The sequence below is a fragment of the Ranitomeya variabilis genome, chromosome 3 (assembly GCF_051348905.1).
Source record: "Ranitomeya variabilis isolate aRanVar5 chromosome 3, aRanVar5.hap1, whole genome shotgun sequence".
In the NCBI taxonomy this organism is placed as follows: Eukaryota; Metazoa; Chordata; class Amphibia; order Anura; family Dendrobatidae; genus Ranitomeya; species Ranitomeya variabilis.
This window is the reverse complement of record NC_135234.1, coordinates 55,474,312-55,493,280: the sequence shown is the minus strand read 5'-3', so window position 1 is coordinate 55,493,280 and position 18,969 is coordinate 55,474,312. Positions and strand designations below refer to the sequence as shown.

At 44.9% G+C, this 18,969-nt stretch overlaps 1 protein-coding gene across 6 annotated transcripts in view; it reads left to right on the top strand.

Moving 5' to 3' along the window:
* Nucleotides 1-18,969, top strand: part of ROBO1 (roundabout guidance receptor 1) — a 1,469,611-nt gene that overhangs the window by 1,287,073 nt on the left and 163,569 nt on the right. Inside the window, exon 1 of one of the 6 annotated variants that reach the window (XM_077294072.1) lies at nt 13,457-13,539. The exons of the other annotated variants lie outside the window; for them this stretch is intronic. The gene's annotated coding sequence lies outside the window, so the exon portion shown is untranslated. Of the gene's footprint in view, nt 1-13,456; nt 13,540-18,969 lie in introns of those variants that run through there. 6 annotated transcript variants of the gene reach the window in all.

Sequence of the window (18,969 nt, the reverse complement as noted above, 5' to 3'; positions counted from 1 at the left end):
GTGTTATTATACATAATAGTATGTTATTATGTTGGAAGCTGCGAGACCAGTGTGGTGTCTGTGAAGTACTATATACAGATGCTGGAGGGTGAGTATAAGGATGGGGGCGCAGGGCTTATATTGAAAGCACCACTCCAGCACTGTAAAATAACACTGGAGTGCTGCTTTAAAATCCCATGGGAGAACTATAACTCCCAGCATGTCCTGCAGATCTTATGACATGCTGGGAGTTATAGTTCACTAAAGGAGTGGCAGAGTGCTTTATTGTGTTTTGGAAAGACTAACCTCTTAATTATGGCAGCCAGCCAGCTGTGGTGAGGTAAAAGCATCCCTGTTATGATCCTAGTGGCAAGGGTCGCAAGTAGGACTAGCTAAGTAACTAAACCGACTACAAACTCTGGGAAGTGGTAACTGAATTGACCGCAACCTGATCCTATCCGCAAACAACTATAGGCAGCCGTATACGTTACCTGAAAATCCTAGACGTCTCGTCACGGCCTGAGAAACTGACTATTCCTAGAGGGAACGAAAGTCCTCACTTGCCTCAGTGAAATGACCCCAAAGATATAGAATAGCCCCCCACAAATATTAACGGTGAGTTAAGGGGAAAGCACAAACGCAGAGATGAAATTAGATTTAGCAAATGAGGCCCGCTAACACTAGATAGCAGAAAATAGAAAGGGAACTGTGCGGTCAATTAAAAACCCTATTCAAAATATCCACGCAGAGATTGCTCGAGCCCCCGCACCAACTAACGGTGCGAGGGAAGCAACTCTGTATCCCAGAGCAAACCAGAGCAAGAAATCACATATTAGCAAACTGGACTAAACTCATCATACACAGAAATCATATTGCAGACTGATGAGCAAAAAATAATTAAACAGAACTTAGCTTCTCCTGAAGAGACTGAAACCGAAGATAATCAGGAGTAATCAGAATAGCACTGAATACATTGACAGCCGGCAACAAGTGGAAGTGAAACAGAGCTAAATAGGAAACTCCCAAATGAATAACGAGGCAGCTGATCAGCCACAGACCCGCAGGATAACAAACAAAGCCACCAGGGGGAGCCCAAAACAAAAGTCACACAATACCACCTGTGACCACAAGAGGGAGCCTGAAAACAGAGTTCACAACAGTACCCCCCCTTGAGGAGGGGTCACCGAACCCTCATAAAAACCCCCAGGGCGATCAGGGTGAGCCACATGGAAGGCACGAACCAAATCGGCCGCATGAACATCAGAGGCGACAACCCAGGAATTATCCACCTGACCATAGCCCTTCCATTTAACCAAATACTGAAGCCTCCGTCTAGAAATACGAGAATCCAAGATCTTCTCCTCCACGTATTCCAATTCTCCCTCAACCAGCACAGGAGCAGGAGGCTCAACCGGAGGACCCACAGGCACCACATACCTCCGCAACAACGACCGATGAAACACATTATGAATAGCAAACGATGCTGGGAGGTCCAAACAAAATGACACAGGGTTAAGGACTTCCAAAATCTTATAAGGACCGATAAACCGAGGCTTGAACTTAGGAGAGGAGACTGTTGTGAATTTGCTTTTTGCTCCCTCTAGTGGTTACTAGTTTTTTGACTCTGGTTTTTCTGTCATTCCTTTTATCCGCACCTGGGTCGTTAGTTAGGGGTGTTGCTATATAAGCTCCCTGGACCTTCAGTTCAATGCCTGGCAACGTAGTTATCAGAGCTAGTCTGCTGTGCTCTTGTCTACTGATCCTGGTTCCAGTTATATCAGCTAAGTCTGCCTTTTGCTTTTTGCTATTTGTTTTGGTTTTGTATTTTTGTCCAGCTTGTTCCAAATCTATATCCTAACCTTTGCTGGAAGCTCTAGGGGGCTGGTGTTCTCCCCCCGGACAGTTAGACGGTTCGGGGGTTCTTGAATTTCCAGTGTGGATTTTGATAGGGTTTTTGTTGACCATATAAGTTACCTTTCTTTATTCTGCTATCAGTAAGCGGGCCTCTCTGTGCTAAACCTGGTTCATTTCTGTGTTTGTCATTTCCTCTTACCTCACCGTCATTATTTGTGGGGGGCTTCTATCCAGCTTTGGGGTCCCCTTCTCTGGAGGCAAGAAAGGTCTTTGTTTTCCTCTACTAGGGGTAGCTAGATTCTCTGGCTGGCGCGTGTCATCTAGAATCAACGTAGGAATGATCCCCGGCTACTTCTAGTGTTTGCGTTAGGAGTAGATATATGGTCAACCCAGTTACCACTGCCCTATGAGCTGGATTTTTGTATTCTGCAGACTTCCACATTCCTCTGAGACCCTCGCCATTGGGGTCATAACAGTTTGCCAGGCCATTATTAAATGTTTAATGCATTGCAGAAGAGGGATTATAAGAAAGAAGATTCTGAGTTTTTTTTTTTTTTTTTTTTTTCCTTCTTCCCCTTTACCTCAGAGTGGCTATGCTTGCTGCAGACATGAATGTCCAGACCTTGATTACAAGTGTGGACCAGCTGGCTACTCGTGTGCAGGGCATACAAGACTATGTTATCAGAAATCCTAGGTCAGAACCTAAAATACCGATTCCTGAACTGTTTTCCGGAGACAGGTTTAAGTTTAGGAATTTCGTGAATAATTGTAAATTGTTTTTGTCCCTGAGACCCTGTTCATCTGGAGATTCTGCTCAGCAAGTAAAAATTGTGATTTCGTTCTTACGGGGCGACCCTCAGGATTGGGCTTTTTCGCTGGCGCCAGGAGATCCGGCATTGGCTGATCTTGATGCGTTTTTTCTGGCGCTCGGTTTACTTTATGAGGAACCCAATCTTGAGATTCAGGCAGAAAAGGCCTTGCTGGCTATGTCTCAGGGGCAGGACGAGGCTGAAGTGTATTGCCAAAAATTTCGGAAATGGTCCGTGCTGACACATTGGAACGAGTGTGCACTGGCCGCTAATTTTAGAAATGGCCTTTCTGAAGCCATTGAGAATGTTATGGTGGGTTTTCCCATTCCCACAGGTCTGAATGACACTATGGCATTGGCTATTCAAATTGACCGGCGGTTGCGGGAGCGCAAAACCGCAAATTCCCTCATGGTGTTGTCTGAACAGACACCTGATTTAATGCAATGTGATAGAATCCTGACTAGAAATGAGCGGAAAATTCATAGACGCCGGAATGGCTTGTGCTACTACTGTGGTGATTCTACACATGTTATCTCAGCATGCTCTAAACGTATAGCTAAGGTTGTTAGTCCTGTCACCGTTGGTAATTTGCAACCTAAATTTATTCTGTCTGTAACTTTGATTTGCTCACTGTCATCTTATCCTGTCATGGCGTTTGTAGATTCAGGTGCTGCCCTGAGTCTCATGGATCTCTCATTTGCTAAGCGCTGTGGTTTTACTCTTGAACCATTAGAAAATCCTATTCCTCTTAGGGGTATTGATGCTACACCATTGGCAGCAAATAAACCGCAGTATTGGACACAGGTTACCATGTGCATGACTCCTGAACACCGCGAGGTGATACGTTTCCTGGTTTTACATAAAATGCATGATTTGGTTGTTTTAGGGCTGCCATGGTTACAGACCCATAATCCAGTCCTGGACTGGAAGGCTATGTCAGTCTCAAGTTGGGGCTGTCGTGGTATTCATGGGGATTCCCTGCCTGTGTCTATTGCTTCTTCTACGCCTTCGGAAGTTCCGGAGTATTTGTCTGATTATCAGGATGTCTTCAGTGAGTCTGAGTCCAGTGCACTGCCTCCTCATAGGGACTGTGACTGTGCTATAGATTTGATTCCAGGCAGTAAATTTCCTAAGGGAAGACTGTTTAATCTGTCGGTACCTGAACATACCGCTATGCGTTCATATATCAAGGAGTCTCTGGAGAAAGGACATATTCGTCCGTCTTCTTCCCCTCTTGGTGCGGGATTCTTTTTTGTGGCAAAAAAGGACGGATCTTTGAGACCTTGTATTGATTATCGGCTTTTAAATAAGATCACTGTCAAATTTCAGTATCCTTTACCGCTGTTGTCTGACTTGTTTGCCCGAATTAAGGGTGCCAAGTGGTTCACCAAGATAGACCTTCGTGGTGCGTATAACCTTGTGCGCATTAAGCAAGGTGATGAATGGAAAACCGCATTCAATACGCCCGAAGGTCATTTTGAGTACTTGGTGATGCCTTTTGGGCTCTCCAATGCGCCTTCAGTTTTTCAGTCCTTTATGCATGACATTTTCCGGAAGTATCTGGATAAATTTTTGATTGTTTATCTGGATGATATTTTGGTTTTTTCTGATAATTGGGATTCGCATGTGGAGCAGGTCAGGTTGGTCTTTAAAATTTTGCGTGAAAATTCTTTGTTTGTCAAGGGCTCAAAGTGTCTCTTTGGTGTACAGAAGGTTCCCTTTTTGGGGTTCATTTTTTCCCCTTCTGCTGTGGAGATGGACCCAGTCAAGGTCCGAGCTATTCTTGATTGGACTCAGCCCTCGTCAGTTAAGAGTCTTCAGAAGTTCTTGGGCTTCGCTAACTTCTACCGTCGTTTTATCGCTAATTTTTCTAGCATTGTGAAACCTTTGACGGATATGACCAAGAAGGGCTCCGATGTAGCTAACTGGGCTCCTGCTGCCGTGGAGGCTTTCCAGGAGTTGAAACGCCGGTTTACTTCGGCGCCTGTTTTGTGCCAGCCTGACGTCTCACTTCCCTTTCAGGTTGAGGTGGATGCTTCGGAGATTGGGGCAGGGGCCGTTTTGTCGCAGAGAGGCCCTGGTTGCTCTGTTATGAAACCTTGTGCCTTTTTCTCTAGGAAGTTTTCGCCTGCCGAGCGAAATTATGATGTGGGCAATCGGGAGTTGTTGGCCATGAAATGGGCATTTGAGGAGTGGCGTCATTGGCTCGAGGGTGCTAAGCATCGTGTGGTGGTCTTGACTGATCACAAAAATCTGATGTATCTCGAGTCTGCTAAACGTCTTAATCCGAGACAGGCCCGCTGGTCATTGTTTTTCTCCCGCTTTGATTTTGTTGTCTCGTATTTACCAGGTTCAAAGAATGTGAAGGCCGATGCTCTTTCTAGGAGCTTTGTGCCTGATGCTCCTGGAGTCGCTGATCCTGTTGGTATTCTTAAAGATGGAGTTATCTTGTCAGCTATTTCTCCGGATCTGCGACGTGTGTTGCAGAGATTTCAGGCTGATAGGCCTGAGTCTTGTCCACCCGACAGACTGTTTGTCCCGGATAAGTGGACCAGCAGAGTCATTTCCGAGGTTCATTCCTCGGCGTTGGCAGGTCACCCGGGAATTTTTGGCACCAGAGATCTGGTGGCCAGGTCCTTTTGGTGGCCTTCCTTGTCAAGGGATGTGCGGTCATTTGTGCAGTCCTGTGGGACTTGTGCTCGAGCTAAGCCTTGCTGTTCTCGTGCCAGCGGTTTGCTCTTGCCCTTGCCTGTCCCGAAGAGACCTTGGACACATATCTCCATGGATTTCATTTCTGATCTTCCGCTATCTCAGGGCATGTCCGTTATCTGGGTGATATGTGATCGCTTCTCCAAGATGGTCCATTTGGTTCCTTTGCCTAAGCTGCCTTCCTCTTCCGATCTGGTTCCTGTGTTTTTCCAGAACGTGGTTCGTTTGCACGGCATCCCTGAGAATATTGTGTCAGACAGAGGATCCCAGTTCGTTTCCAGGTTCTGGCGATCCTTTTGTAGTAGGATGGGCATTGATTTGTCGTTTTCGTCTGCTTTCCATCCTCAGACTAATGGACAGACGGAGCGAACCAATCAGACTTTGGAGGCTTATTTGAGGTGTTTTGTCTCTGCTGATCAGGACGATTGGGTGACATTCTTGCCGTTGGCTGAGTTTGCCCTTAATAATCGGGCTAGTTCCGCCATCTTGGTTTCGCCTTTTTTCTGCAACTCTGGTTTCCATCCTCGCTTTTCTTCGGGTCATGTGGAGCCTTCTGATTGTCCTGGGGTGGATTCTGTGGTGGATAGGTTGCAGCAGATCTGGAATCATGTGGTGGACAACTTGAAGTTGTCACAGGAGAAGGCTCAGCGCTTTGCCAACCGCCGCCGCGGTGTGGGTCCCCGACTACGCGTTGGGGATTTGGTATGGCTTTCTTCCCGCTTTGTTCCTATGAAGGTCTCCTCTCCCAAATTTAAACCTCGTTTTATTGGGCCTTACAAGATATTGGAAATCCTTAATCCTGTATCTTTTCGTCTGGATCTTCCTGTGTCGTTTGCTATTCACAATGTATTTCATAGGTCCTTGTTGCGGCGGTACATTGTGCCTGTAGTTCCTTCTGCTGAGCCTCCTGCTCCTGTGTTGGTTGAGGGCGAGTTGGAGTACGTGGTGGAGAAGATCTTGGATTCTCGCCTCTCCAGGCGGAGGCTTCAGTACCTGGTCAAGTGGAAGGGCTTTGGTCAGGAGGATAATTCCTGGGTGGTCGCCTCTGATGTTCATGCGGCCGATTTAGTTCGTGCCTTTCATGCCGCTCATCCTGATCGCCCTGGTGGTTGTGGTGAGGGTTCGGTGACCCCTCACTAAGGGGGGGGTACTGTTGTGAATTTGCTTTTTGCTCCCTCTAGTGGTTACTAGTTTTTTGACTCTGGTTTTTCTGTCATTCCTTTTATCCGCACCTGGGTCGTTAGTTAGGGGTGTTGCTATATAAGCTCCCTGGACCTTCAGTTCAATGCCTGGCAACGTAGTTATCAGAGCTAGTCTGCTGTGCTCTTGTCTACTGATCCTGGTTCCAGTTATATCAGCTAAGTCTGCCTTTTGCTTTTTGCTATTTGTTTTGGTTTTGTATTTTTGTCCAGCTTGTTCCAAATCTATATCCTAACCTTTGCTGGAAGCTCTAGGGGGCTGGTGTTCTCCCCCCGGACCGTTAGACGGTTCGGGGGTTCTTGAATTTCCAGTGTGGATTTTGATAGGGTTTTTGTTGACCATATAAGTTACCTTTCTTTATTCTGCTATCAGTAAGCGGGCCTCTCTGTGCTAAACCTGGTTCATTTCTGTGTTTGTCATTTCCTCTTACCTCACCGTAATTATTTGTGGGGGGCTTCTATCCAGCTTTGGGGTCCCCTTCTCTGGAGGCAAGAAAGGTCTTTGTTTTCCTCTACTAGGGGTAGCTAGATTCTCCGGCTGGCGCGTGTCATCTAGAATCAACGTAGGAATGATCCCCGGCTACTTCTAGTGTTTGCGTTAGGAGTAGATATATGGTCAACCCAGTTACCACTGCCCTATGAGCTGGATTTTTGTATTCTGCAGACTTCCACGTTCCTCTGAGACCCTCGCCATTGGGGTCATAACAGGAGACCTTCATAGGAACAAAGCGAGAAGACAACCACACCAAGTCCCCAACGCAAAGTCGGGGACCCACACAGCGACGGCGGTTGGCAAACCGCTGAGCCTTCTCTTGTGACAGCTTAAAATTGTCCACAACATGATTCCAAATCTGATGCAACCTATCCACCACAACATCCACTCCAGGACAATCAGAAGGCTCCACCTGACCCGAGGAAAAACGAGGATGAAACCCCGAATTACAAAAAAAAGGAGAAACCAAAGTAGCAGAACTAGCCCGATTATTAAGGGCAAACTCGGCCAATGGCAAAAAAGTAACCCAGTCGTCCTGATCAGCAGAAACAAAACATCTCAAATTGGTTTCCAAGGTCTGATTAGTTCGCTCGGTTTGGCCATTCGTCTGAGGATGGAAGGCCGACGAAAAAGACAAATCAATGCCCATCTTAGCGCAAAAGGTCCGCCAAAATCTAGACACAAACTGGGATCCTCTGTCGGAAACAATATTTTCAGGGATCCCATGCAAACGAACCACATTTTGAAAAAACAGCGGAACCAACTCGGAGGAGGAAGGCAACTTAGGCAAGGGCACCAAATGGACCATCTTATAAAAACGATCACACACCACCCAGATGACAGACATTCTCTGAGAGACAGGGAGATCCAAAATAAAATCCATGGAAATGTGCGTCCAAGGCCTCTTCGGGACAGGCAAAGGTAACAGCAAACCACTGGCACGAGAACAGCAAGGCTTAGCCCGAGCACAAATTCCACAAGACTGCACAAAGGAACGCACATCCCGCGACAAGGAAGGCCACCAAAAGGACCTGGCCACCAAATCTCTGGTACCAAATATTCCAGGATGGCCCGCCAACACCGAAGAATGAACCTCGGAAATAACTCTGCTGGTCCATCTATCCGGGACAAACAGTCTCTCCGGTGGACAACGGTCAGGTCTATCCGACTGAAACTCCTGCAGCACTCGTCGCAAATCTGGGGAGATGGCAGACAAAATCACCCCTTCTCTGAGAATACCAGCCGGCTCTGAATCTCCAGGAGAGTCAGGCACAAAACTCCTAGAAAGAGCATCAGCCTTTACATTCTTCGAACCAGGCAGGTACGAGACCACGAAATCAAAACGAGAGAAAAACAACGACCAACGAGCCTGTCTAGGATTCAGCCGCTTGGCCGACTCGAGATAAATCAGATTCTTGTGATCAGTCAAGACCACCACACGATGCTTAGCTCCCTCGAGCCAATGTCGCCACTCCTCAAATGCCCACTTCATAGCCAACAACTCCCGATTACCAACATCATAATTTCGCTCGGCAGGCGAAAACTTTCTTGAAAAGAAAGCACACGGCTTCATCACAGAGCCCTCAGAGCTTCTCTGCGACAAAACAGCCCCTGCTCCAATCTCGGAAGCATCAACCTCGACCTGGAAGGGGAGAGAGACATCTGGCTGACATAAGACTGGAGCTGAAGAAAACCGGTGCTTCAGCTCCCGAAAGGCCTCCACGGCCGCAAGAGACCAATTAGTCACATCAGAGCCCTTCTTGGTCAAATCCGTCAAAGGTTTAACCACGCTAGAAAAATTAGCGATGAAACGACGGTAAAAATTAGCAAAACCCAAGAACTTCTGAAGACTCTTAACAGATGTAGGCTGCGTCCAGTCATGAATAGCCTGAACCTTGACTGGGTCCATCTCAATAGTAGAAGGAGAAAAAATGAAACCCAAAAAAGAAACCTTCTGGACTCCAAAAAGACATTTTGAGCCCTTCACAAATAAAACATTGGCACGCAGGACCTGAAACACCATCCTGACCTGCTTAACATGGGACTCCCAATCATCAGAAAAAAACAGAATATCATCCAGATACACAATCATACATTTATCCAGATATTCGCGGAAGATGTCGTGCATAAAGGACTGAAAGACAGAAGGAGCGTTAGAAAGTCCAAAAGGCATCACCAAGTACTCAAAATGGCCTTCGGGCGTATTAAATGCAGTTTTCCATTCATCACCCTGCTTAATACGCACAAGGTTATATGCACCACGAAGATCTATCTTGGTGAACCAACTAGACCCCTTAATGCGAGCAAACAGATCAGATAACAATGGCAAAGGATACTGAAATTTGACCGTGATTTTATTTAGAAGGCGATAATCAATACAAGGTCTCAGAGAACCATCCTTCTTAGCCACAAAAAAGAACCCCGCACCAAGAGGGGAGGAGGAGGGGCGAATAAGTCCTTTCTCCAAAGACTCCTTTATATAACTCCGCATGGCAGCATGCTCCGGCACTGACAAATTGAAAAGTCGTCCCTTAGGAAACTTACTACCAGGAATCAAATTTATAGCACAATCACAATCCCTATGAGGAGGTAGAGAACTGAGTTTGGGCTCATCAAATACATCCTGGTAGTCTGACAAAAACGCAGGGACTTCAGAAGGAGTGGATGAAGCAATTGACACCACAGGAGCGTCGCCATGAATTCCCTGACAACCCCAACTTGACACAGACATTGCTTTCCAATCCAGGACTGGATTATGAGTCTGCAACCATGGCAGACCCAACACGACAACATCATGCAAATTATGCAGTACAAGAAAGCGAATCATCTCCTGATGAACAGGAGTCATGCACATGGTCACTTGTGTCCAGTACTGAGGTTTATTCGTAGCCAATGGTGTAGCATCAATTCCCCTTAGTGGAATAGGGAATTTTAAAGGCTCCAAAACAAAACCACAGCGCCTGGCAAATGACAAGTCCATCAGACTCAGGGCAGCACCTGAATCTACAAAAGCCATAACCGGGTAAGATGACAGGGAACAAATCAGGGTAACAGACAAAATGAACTTAGGCTGTAAAGTACCGATGGTGACAGATTTATCAACCTTTTTTTTGCGCTTAGAGCGTGCTGAGATAACATGAGCTGAGTCACCACAGTAAAAGCACAACCCATTTTGCCGTCTATAATTTTGCCGTTCACTTCTGGTCAGAATTCTATCACATTGCATAGACTCAGGTGTCTGTTCAGAAGACACCGCCAAATGGTGCGCAGGTTTGCGCTCCCGCAAACGCCGATCAATCTGAATGGCCAGAGTCATTGACTCATTCAGACCTGCAGGCGTAGGGAACCCCACCATGACATTCTTAATGGCCTCAGAAAGACCTTTTCTGAAATTTGCAGCCAGGGCACACTCATTCCACTGAGTAAGCACCGACCATTTCTGAAATTTCTGGCAGTACACCTCTGCTTCATCTTGCCCCTGAGAGAGGGCCAACAATGCTTTTTCAGCCTGGTTCTCAAGATTAGGTTCCTCATAGAGCAATCCAAGGGCCAGAAAAAACGCATCCACACTGAGCAATGCAGGATCCCCTGGCGCCAATGCGAAGGCCCAATCTTGAGGGTCACCACGCAAGAAAGAAATTATAATTTTAACTTGCTGAACGGAATCACCAGAGGAACGAGGTTTCAAAGAAAGAAACAATTTACAATTGTTCTTAAAATTCAGGAACCTAGATCTATCTCCAGAAAACAACTCCGGAATAGGTATTCTAGGCTCTGACATAGGACTGTGAACAACAAAATCCTGAATACTTTGTACCCTTGCAGCAAGGTGATCTACACTGGAGGCCAAACTCTGAATATCCATATCAGCAGCTGAGTTCAGAGCCACACCAAGATTAAGAGGAGGAGAGAAGCTAGACACACAGCAGCAAGACACACGGCAAAAAAAAAAAAAAATGTCATGTGCTTGCCTTTTCTGGCATCATCACTGGAAAATCCTGTCACATAATTGCCCTCTTCCAGGGCCAGAACCAGTGCATAGAGTTACTGCAGTCTTGTAGCCTAAGGCTGGACAACCCCTTTAAACATTACAGTCTTCCAGTAGAAATCAATTGGCTGTCCATGTATTTGTGAACATACTTGGTCCTCCTTAGTGGGGCATCTCTCCATGATAGCTAATAGATGAGGGTATTAAAGAAGGGATTTACACATTACATTCCATAATACTGCATTTGAATTTTATTCATTTTTTATTTTCATTTTTTAAGCACGATGAGCACTATTGTCGGTATGACAGAAGAAGAAAATGACTACAAACAGTAGCTCAGGTCTTGGGTCATTGACTGTGATATACATTTTCTGTTATTGATTTTGTCAGATTGTGTGAAATGTGCAAATAATTACATAGCAGACAATGGAACAAATCTCATCTCCTTTCCCAGGGAAGAATGACAATAAATATCCTATGTAAAAAGAAGACATTACGACCAGTGAAAAATGCCTTCATCATGTAGCTCTCCTGCTGTCTGCACGTTACCCCTAATTAATTATTGTTTGTAGGAGGCAGAGCATAGTATTATTAATATTATAAAATCATATGCATCACCTCAGTCTAATCCAGTCTAAGTATAAGTCATATAGAAAGTCTACAGAGGAAGCAAATGAGAAGGTTAATACAGTGAATATTTTTAAGCTACGGTAACTTGTTGCAAAAATGTGATTAAATTTCAGAGCTAATGAGTGTAAAGAGATATCTTAGAATTATTATTATTATTATTCATTTCATAGCATTTACAATACATAACAAGCTGCAAAAAATGCTACTAGAATTTCTTAGTTAATAGTAGAAAACCTCTAATTTGTAACACCATCAATAAACTATTGAAAGGCAGCCAAAAAGAGCCTCTCTTGCTCCGGTAGACCATACAACTCTATGTATTACACACATGCCAGTGATTTCAGTTAGCACTATGTATTACTACATTTCCCCTGTTGGGGGCACTGCAGTGAAATTAAACACAGGTTGACAGTTTCGGCAGCAAATCAGAGCTGATCTCCAAGATACCTTATGATCACCTTATTTTTATGCTCGTCTAATAAAATAGCATTATGCAAAGGGGTAGTCTGCTTCTACATTGATGAGCTATTCTTAGCATAGATCATCAACGTAAGACCACTAGGGGTCCAGCACTGCTCACCACAGCTGATCAGCCATTATCACTCCCAGTGGCAGCTGGATATTATAAGTGTACATAGCGGAACATCACCATACACTGTCTAGTGGCCACTGCTGGTACTGCAGCTCAGATTCTGTTCCCTTCATTGGAACGGATTTTCCGTAGCTGTCAGCGTCCACTAAACAGTGTGATGGAGAAGTGGTGTTCCGCTCCATACACTTTTTACAGAGCCTGCCACTAGAGGTGACAATAACTGGTCAGTGGGGATTTGGGGAATTGGATCAACACCCATCTATATTGATATCCTAGCTTTAGAATAGAAAAACAGTAAAGAGGCGCCCTCTGTGTAACCATGCAAGATAATTGGGTAGGTGATAGGATATGAACCATGCATCTCGTGAGTGGTGTGTGGCACAACTCTGATTTACGTTCGGAAGCAGACACTGGAAGGCTGCTCTTTGGCCACTGCACTCACTCCCGCCCAGGTGGAGGGGGAAATACAAGGTATTGGAGAAGGATTGGTGGTAGTTGATCAATTCCTTCTTCAGGTTGAATTGTACTGGTATATATTATACATAAAGAAGGAGTTGATCCCACTGCGAAACGTGTTGTTTTTAATACGTTTGTTTTCTTCAGTACCTGTGACATACTTGGAAGCGTCTGGACACCACGACCAATTGATTGCCTATACCTTGTATCCTTAGAATAGGTCATCAATATAAATATACAGTGTACAACCTCTTTAAGAATATTCTCTGCTCTACAAAGTCTACCCAATTTTCTTAGATTGGAGGCCATCATTGGCTAAGGATCCACCATGACAGCCCCTAGATTTCAGATACACTCAAGAAAACAACTTGGTACAAATATTTAAATGTCCAGCTGTACTCTTTGTGGCACAAATTGACTGAATTGGAATTTCTATGTCCAAATCTCCAAGACATGTATGCATTACCAAATATCAGAACATTATATTTACCTGGGTTACAGGCATTGTGAGTGTCAAGTCTTGTCGACTGCAGATGGTCAATGACCCCATGAATGTCCAGTCCAATATCCTGCCACCATCCTCCGTTTAGAACCGTCTCACATGGTTATAACATTATCAATCTCAAATTTGTACTCACTGTCAACTTATTTGCTAACATTCATTAACCTGATGGTCACATTTTCTATTGATGATGTCACAGTGATGGATTGTCCATCCAGAGCGCCGGCCACATTAAGACTGTATTAGGATTTTGCTGATTGCGAGAGTCTCTTCATTTGCTCTCCGAGGCTCCTGCTATGGAGCATTGTTGGGCGATGACAGCAGCAAGGTTCATTCTTGCTTTATCCGATTTGCATAGGATGGGAGACAAAATATATGAAATTGTTGCATAATAATGTTGCATTGTTTATACGATTTCTGAATGATAGAGGATGCCGTGAAGTATTTGGTTTATTGATTGTTTGTGAACATGTTGCACTCTTCGTTTGGAGCTTTGTTGCTATAGCGACGAACAAACAAGTTTATAAAGCTCCCGAAGGGTCACGTCTAAAACTTGACAACCTGGTTTTATTTTTTGTTTTAAAATGAAAAGAGTGTAGGAATGAAAGTGCAGGATAGTGTTTACTGTAGGAAATGTGATGCTACTTTCTGCACATTGGCATATGGAAACATTATTAATTTTTTAAATTTGCTTTTTTTTATGACGTGCCATTTGATGTTGGCATTTTTTTAATCGTGCCATCATTTGGAGAAATAAATCAGATGTAGTGAGCCATTCAATAATGGAGTACAAGAGCTCCGTTGGGTTCAATCGCTTACAGTGCTGTTCATTGAGGTCTACATAGATGCATGAATCAGCTGACGGAGTATTTTTTTACTATTTTTCTGTCTTTCATAGACCATAAGTGCCCAAATGGCCATACTTCCAGGAATCACAATTTTTTTAATTAACCTTCCAATATACCTTAAAGGGGTTGTCTCATGACGGACATTGGATGTGACAGATCCATGTCGGTTTTTTGTCAGCACGGTGGCGCAGTAGGGGCAGCACGGTGGCGCAGTGGTTAGCACAGCAGCCTTGCAGCGCTGGAGTCCTGGGTTCTAATCCCACCTTGGACAACATCTGCAAAGAGTTTGTATGTTCTCTCCGTGTTTGCGTGGGTTTCCTCCGGGCACTCCGGTTTCCTCCCACATTCCAAAGACATACTGATAGGGAATTTAGATTGTGAGCCCCATCGGGGACAGCGATGATAATGTGTACAAACTGTAAAGCGCTGCGTAATATGTTAGCGCTATATAAAGATTATTATTATTATTATTTGTCCAGGGCAGACCTCAATGACTTCCACTGATTACTAGAAGTGGCAGCAGAACTAGGAAAGCGCTATGTCACGTTGTCTGTTAATGACACCATTTAGATGTTTCTGGAGGTCAGTAGATTGACTCATAAGTCAATATTGCTTTATTGTAGCAATAGGCAGAGGTCACAGCAGTCGGACCTACACCAATCAAACCATAATGGCATGTTCTAGCGATGCCACTAATGAGACAGCTCTTCCTTTTTCCTATAAAAGAAATTGAGTAATTCTATAAGTTATTGAGTGTGTTTAGGGATTTATTACACTGTTTTATGTCTACCTGATCATGTTTGCCAATCTTCTATTATTTGATATCCTACACAGGTAGACCATGCTTCCGATCTTCATAGAACAATCTATGATAAATCGCTCAGTGCGCACAGTCTGCCCCAGCAAAGCAGATCCTATTTACCCTGGACAATAGGCAATAGAGAACAATGTTCTTTTGTAAAAGCAAAAAGATCATTCCACCAAACGAACAAGCGTTTTGATAATTCGGTGGTTGAAAGGCAGCCTGTTTATGCAAAAATGAACATTCCTTAAAACTCAAAGGCCCTCGATTTTTCCGGACTGGCAACTTGGGTTGAGGGGTCGTGGAGGAGTCAGATTCTTCTGATTCAGTAAGAGGTTCATGCCTCTTAATGAATCATAGACGTGCGTCTATGTGTGCCTCTGCAGAAATCTTACTCCAGTCATTAAGTGGTGTAAGATTTGTGGTGTAAGGTATGCCACATTTTGTCATGAATTAGGCGAGCTATGACATCAGCCCCCCAACACCCTGCCCTGCCGCGCCCCTGTCTTGCCAATTTTGGCAGAGCTGGATGAAACCGGCGTGAAAACACCAAAAGTCGTAAAATTTTTGCACAACTCTGTATTTTGTGACTTTTCAAAGCAATTTAAATAATCACTTTGATGAATTGGGGTCAGAGTTCTTTGTACCTACTTTATAAAGTAACTTCCATGGAAGACAATGCAGAATTACTCTCGCTGTTTGCAAAAAAAAAAAAGAAATCTTAAAAATAGGAGTTAATTTATATTTTCAACTGCACATTTCCTGTTGTCTTGCTTGACTTTTTTCTATCAGGCTACTTTTATAAATGTGCCTGCTTGCTGCATGTCAAACAAGTTTAATAATGTGAATCAAAACGGCAGTGTGCTTCCTGCAGGAGCGAAGTCTGTACAGATAATTGAATACATTTGTTTCTGGTTAGGAGTATGTGTCTCCAAGGCAAATTGGCATTTTCCTTTTTGTGAAACAACAGACAGTCATTAAGTGAGTTTTGATTCTATATGTAGATACAGTAGTTATTTTCTTTCTTTAGCTTGGAATACTAGGCTAAGATTATGAATTCCATTTTTCTTTTTTAATGTGCTTTTGACATTTCATTGTAGGCTTCATTCATATATAAATACGCTCGAGCCTTTCTTGTTCTCTACTCTGTACTTTAGATTCTCCCTAAGCCTAAAATTTAAATAGCTGCCCTGGATGATCCAAACCTCAATGTTTTTTTTTCTTCCAGTCAGTTAAAGTGAATTTCACAGTATAAATAAAAGTAGGACAAATGTTCCGCCATCATTTAAATAGAGTTTCTCCTGAAAATTGCAGTAAATATAATTGAAAGATGATTTTTTTGGGGATGGATCGTGTCAGGAGCTTTAGGATCACCAATGTGATGCTGAGTCACTGATCACAGACAAGCCGTGAGGTGGGGAAGTCAAGGGGTCTGAGGTCAAAAGCCAGGAGGGTACGCCAAAGCCAAAGGGATAAGACAAATGTATAGTTAAGAGAAAGTCCAGGGACTGGTAACTACAATCAGAGTGTGTTAAAGGTAAAAGGGGTAAGGCAAAAGAGTAGTCAAGGGCAAATCGAAAGATGGGCAGAAAAAATCATCAGAATATGCAAACTGAGATCATGGAGCTAACACACCTCTTGAGCAAGGCACAACTGGCAAAGTCTGATAATCAGCCAGCTTAAATAACCAGATAATCATTCCGAACAGGTGGAAGACCTTGCAGGTCCGGCCAGACTGTGCATCTGGGCTGTCAATCACAATACCGACAACCCAGCATACCCCTGCCTCAGATTGGGTGATTGGTATTTCACTCACAATACTGACAGCTCAGCATGTCCCTATACTATAAAGCTTCTGAGCTGTCAGTCTCAGTGTGGTGAAATCGTTACAGTACCCCCTCTTCAAGTGGGGCCATCGGACCCCCAGGTTTACCAGGAAACCTAGAATGGAAGGCCCTGACTAAGTGATCAGCCTTCACAGTTCAGGTGGGAACCCAGGACCTCTCCTATGGTCTATATTCCTTTCAATGGATTTCCTAAAACAGTTGGCGAATCCAAGAAAACATTGCTATACTTTCATGTCAATAGATTGGACCCAACCTATTATGTCTTGCACCTCCCCAAGATCCATCTTAAACCCATCAGCCAAATAAAATGAACCCCAAGATTGAAATCCTTGTAACACTCGTGCCCAGACTGGTTGGCGTGGGCGTCTGTGGGTGTGGCCCCACTGGACCACTGACAAGACTACCCTGGAAGGGGCATAACTAAGTAGCTTCCTAGGTGTTCGCTGGAGCCCCTGATGATGAGGTCAGACTTGTGCAGCAGGTAGCCACCAGGTACCACTCCAGGGTGGTGTCTGGCTGTGGATGCTGATCCCACCGGGGACAGGACACAGGCAGGCAGGCACGGCTGTGACACTGGCTGGTGGACAGGTACGGCAGAGGCCCTGACAGGCAGACGGGCTTGACGAAGACACAGGCGGGCAGGCGGGCATGGCTGGCACTCTGGCAGACAGGCGGGCATGGCTGGCACTCTAGCAGACAGGCGGGCATGGCTGGCACTCTAGCAGACAGATGGACACGGCTGGCACTCTGGAAGGTCAGACATACAGGGCTGATACTCTGGTAGGAACTGGTATACAGGCGGGTGCATGGAAACCGGTAAGAACCTGTTCAGACTGTAGGGTATATGGGAAAAGGTAGGGACCTGTTCGGACTGGTGAATATAAAGAAACAGGTAGAGACCTGGGCAGCAAGTTGCAGAATGGAGATAGAGATAGACCGCAAGAGCGGATGCAAAGCAGAACCACAGGAGGCCAAATCAGAAATGCAGGAGGCGGAGCCAAGAGCAGGAGGCAGAGCTAAGAACAGGAATGCAGCTAAGAGCAGAGATGGAGAAGACAGCTAAGAGCAGAAAAGAGGAAGGTAGAGATAAGAGCGGAGCCAAGAGTGGAGACACTGGAGGCAGGGCCAAGAGCGGAAATGCTGGAGGCGGAGCCAAGAGCCAGAAGGCGGAGAGCCACAGGTTGTGGCGAGCAAAGCAGAGAAGCACAGAACCACAGGTTGTGGCGAGCAAAGCAGAGAAGCACAGAACCACAGGTAGTGGCGAACAGAGCAGAGAAGTGCAGAGCCACTAGTAGTGGCAAGCAGAGCACAGAGATAAGGCAGAGGTACACAGAGCAGAGTGGGAATGACAACAGACAAAGAAGGAACAGGAACGGACATAGACCAGAGTTCAGACAGGGACAGACACAGATACTAGAACTGGACATGGATATAGGCCTGCAGATTGCAGGCCTCAGAGTCTGATGCAGAAGTAACAGAACACAGATTCAGACCAGGGTACAACGCCCCACTGGATGGCGGACACGGATACACAAACAGAACACAGATAAAGGCCTGCGTATTGCAGCCCTCAGAGACAGAGACAGGACACGACCTGGCAGCTCAGTAGCAAATACTAACTGAGGGAAATTGTTTGCTCAGGCATCCTCCAATGGGTGAGGATGCCTTAAGAATCAGAGGCCTCTAGGCCTTTGGCCGTGGACACCATAGGGAAGTGCACACAGTCTCATTAAGAATCTGGATTTGTCAGCGCCGCCCCCTTATGCACACAGCCAGGAAGTGTACACAGAGCAAGCGGCATGGAGCCGGCAGCAGACAGATCTTACAGCATGGCACAGGGTGAGTGAGTTGATGTAACATGCAAGTGGGGGATGGAAGGCCATGCAGTGATGCCGGCAGGGTTGTTACAGTCCTGAACACAAAAAATACATTTCTCAGATTTGGCAAACAAAATAATTTTCCCTCAACCTTTGTAATATTACACGGACATGTTCTAAGTGAGAATCCAAATCAGGAAGAAAAATTAAGATATGAATATCAATCACAACAAATCTCCCAATGGAATCAGAAAAAATATAATTCATAAAGTTTTGAAATACAGCAGGGGTATTGGTTAACCCAAATATCATGACAAGATGGCATAATGGCATGACATGATTTTAGATAGACCCTCGGATGTTAAAAATGCTGGTTTCCATGTGGTTTGATGCATATCAAATTATAAGCCCCTCGATGGTCAAGTTTAGAAAACCATTTACCCC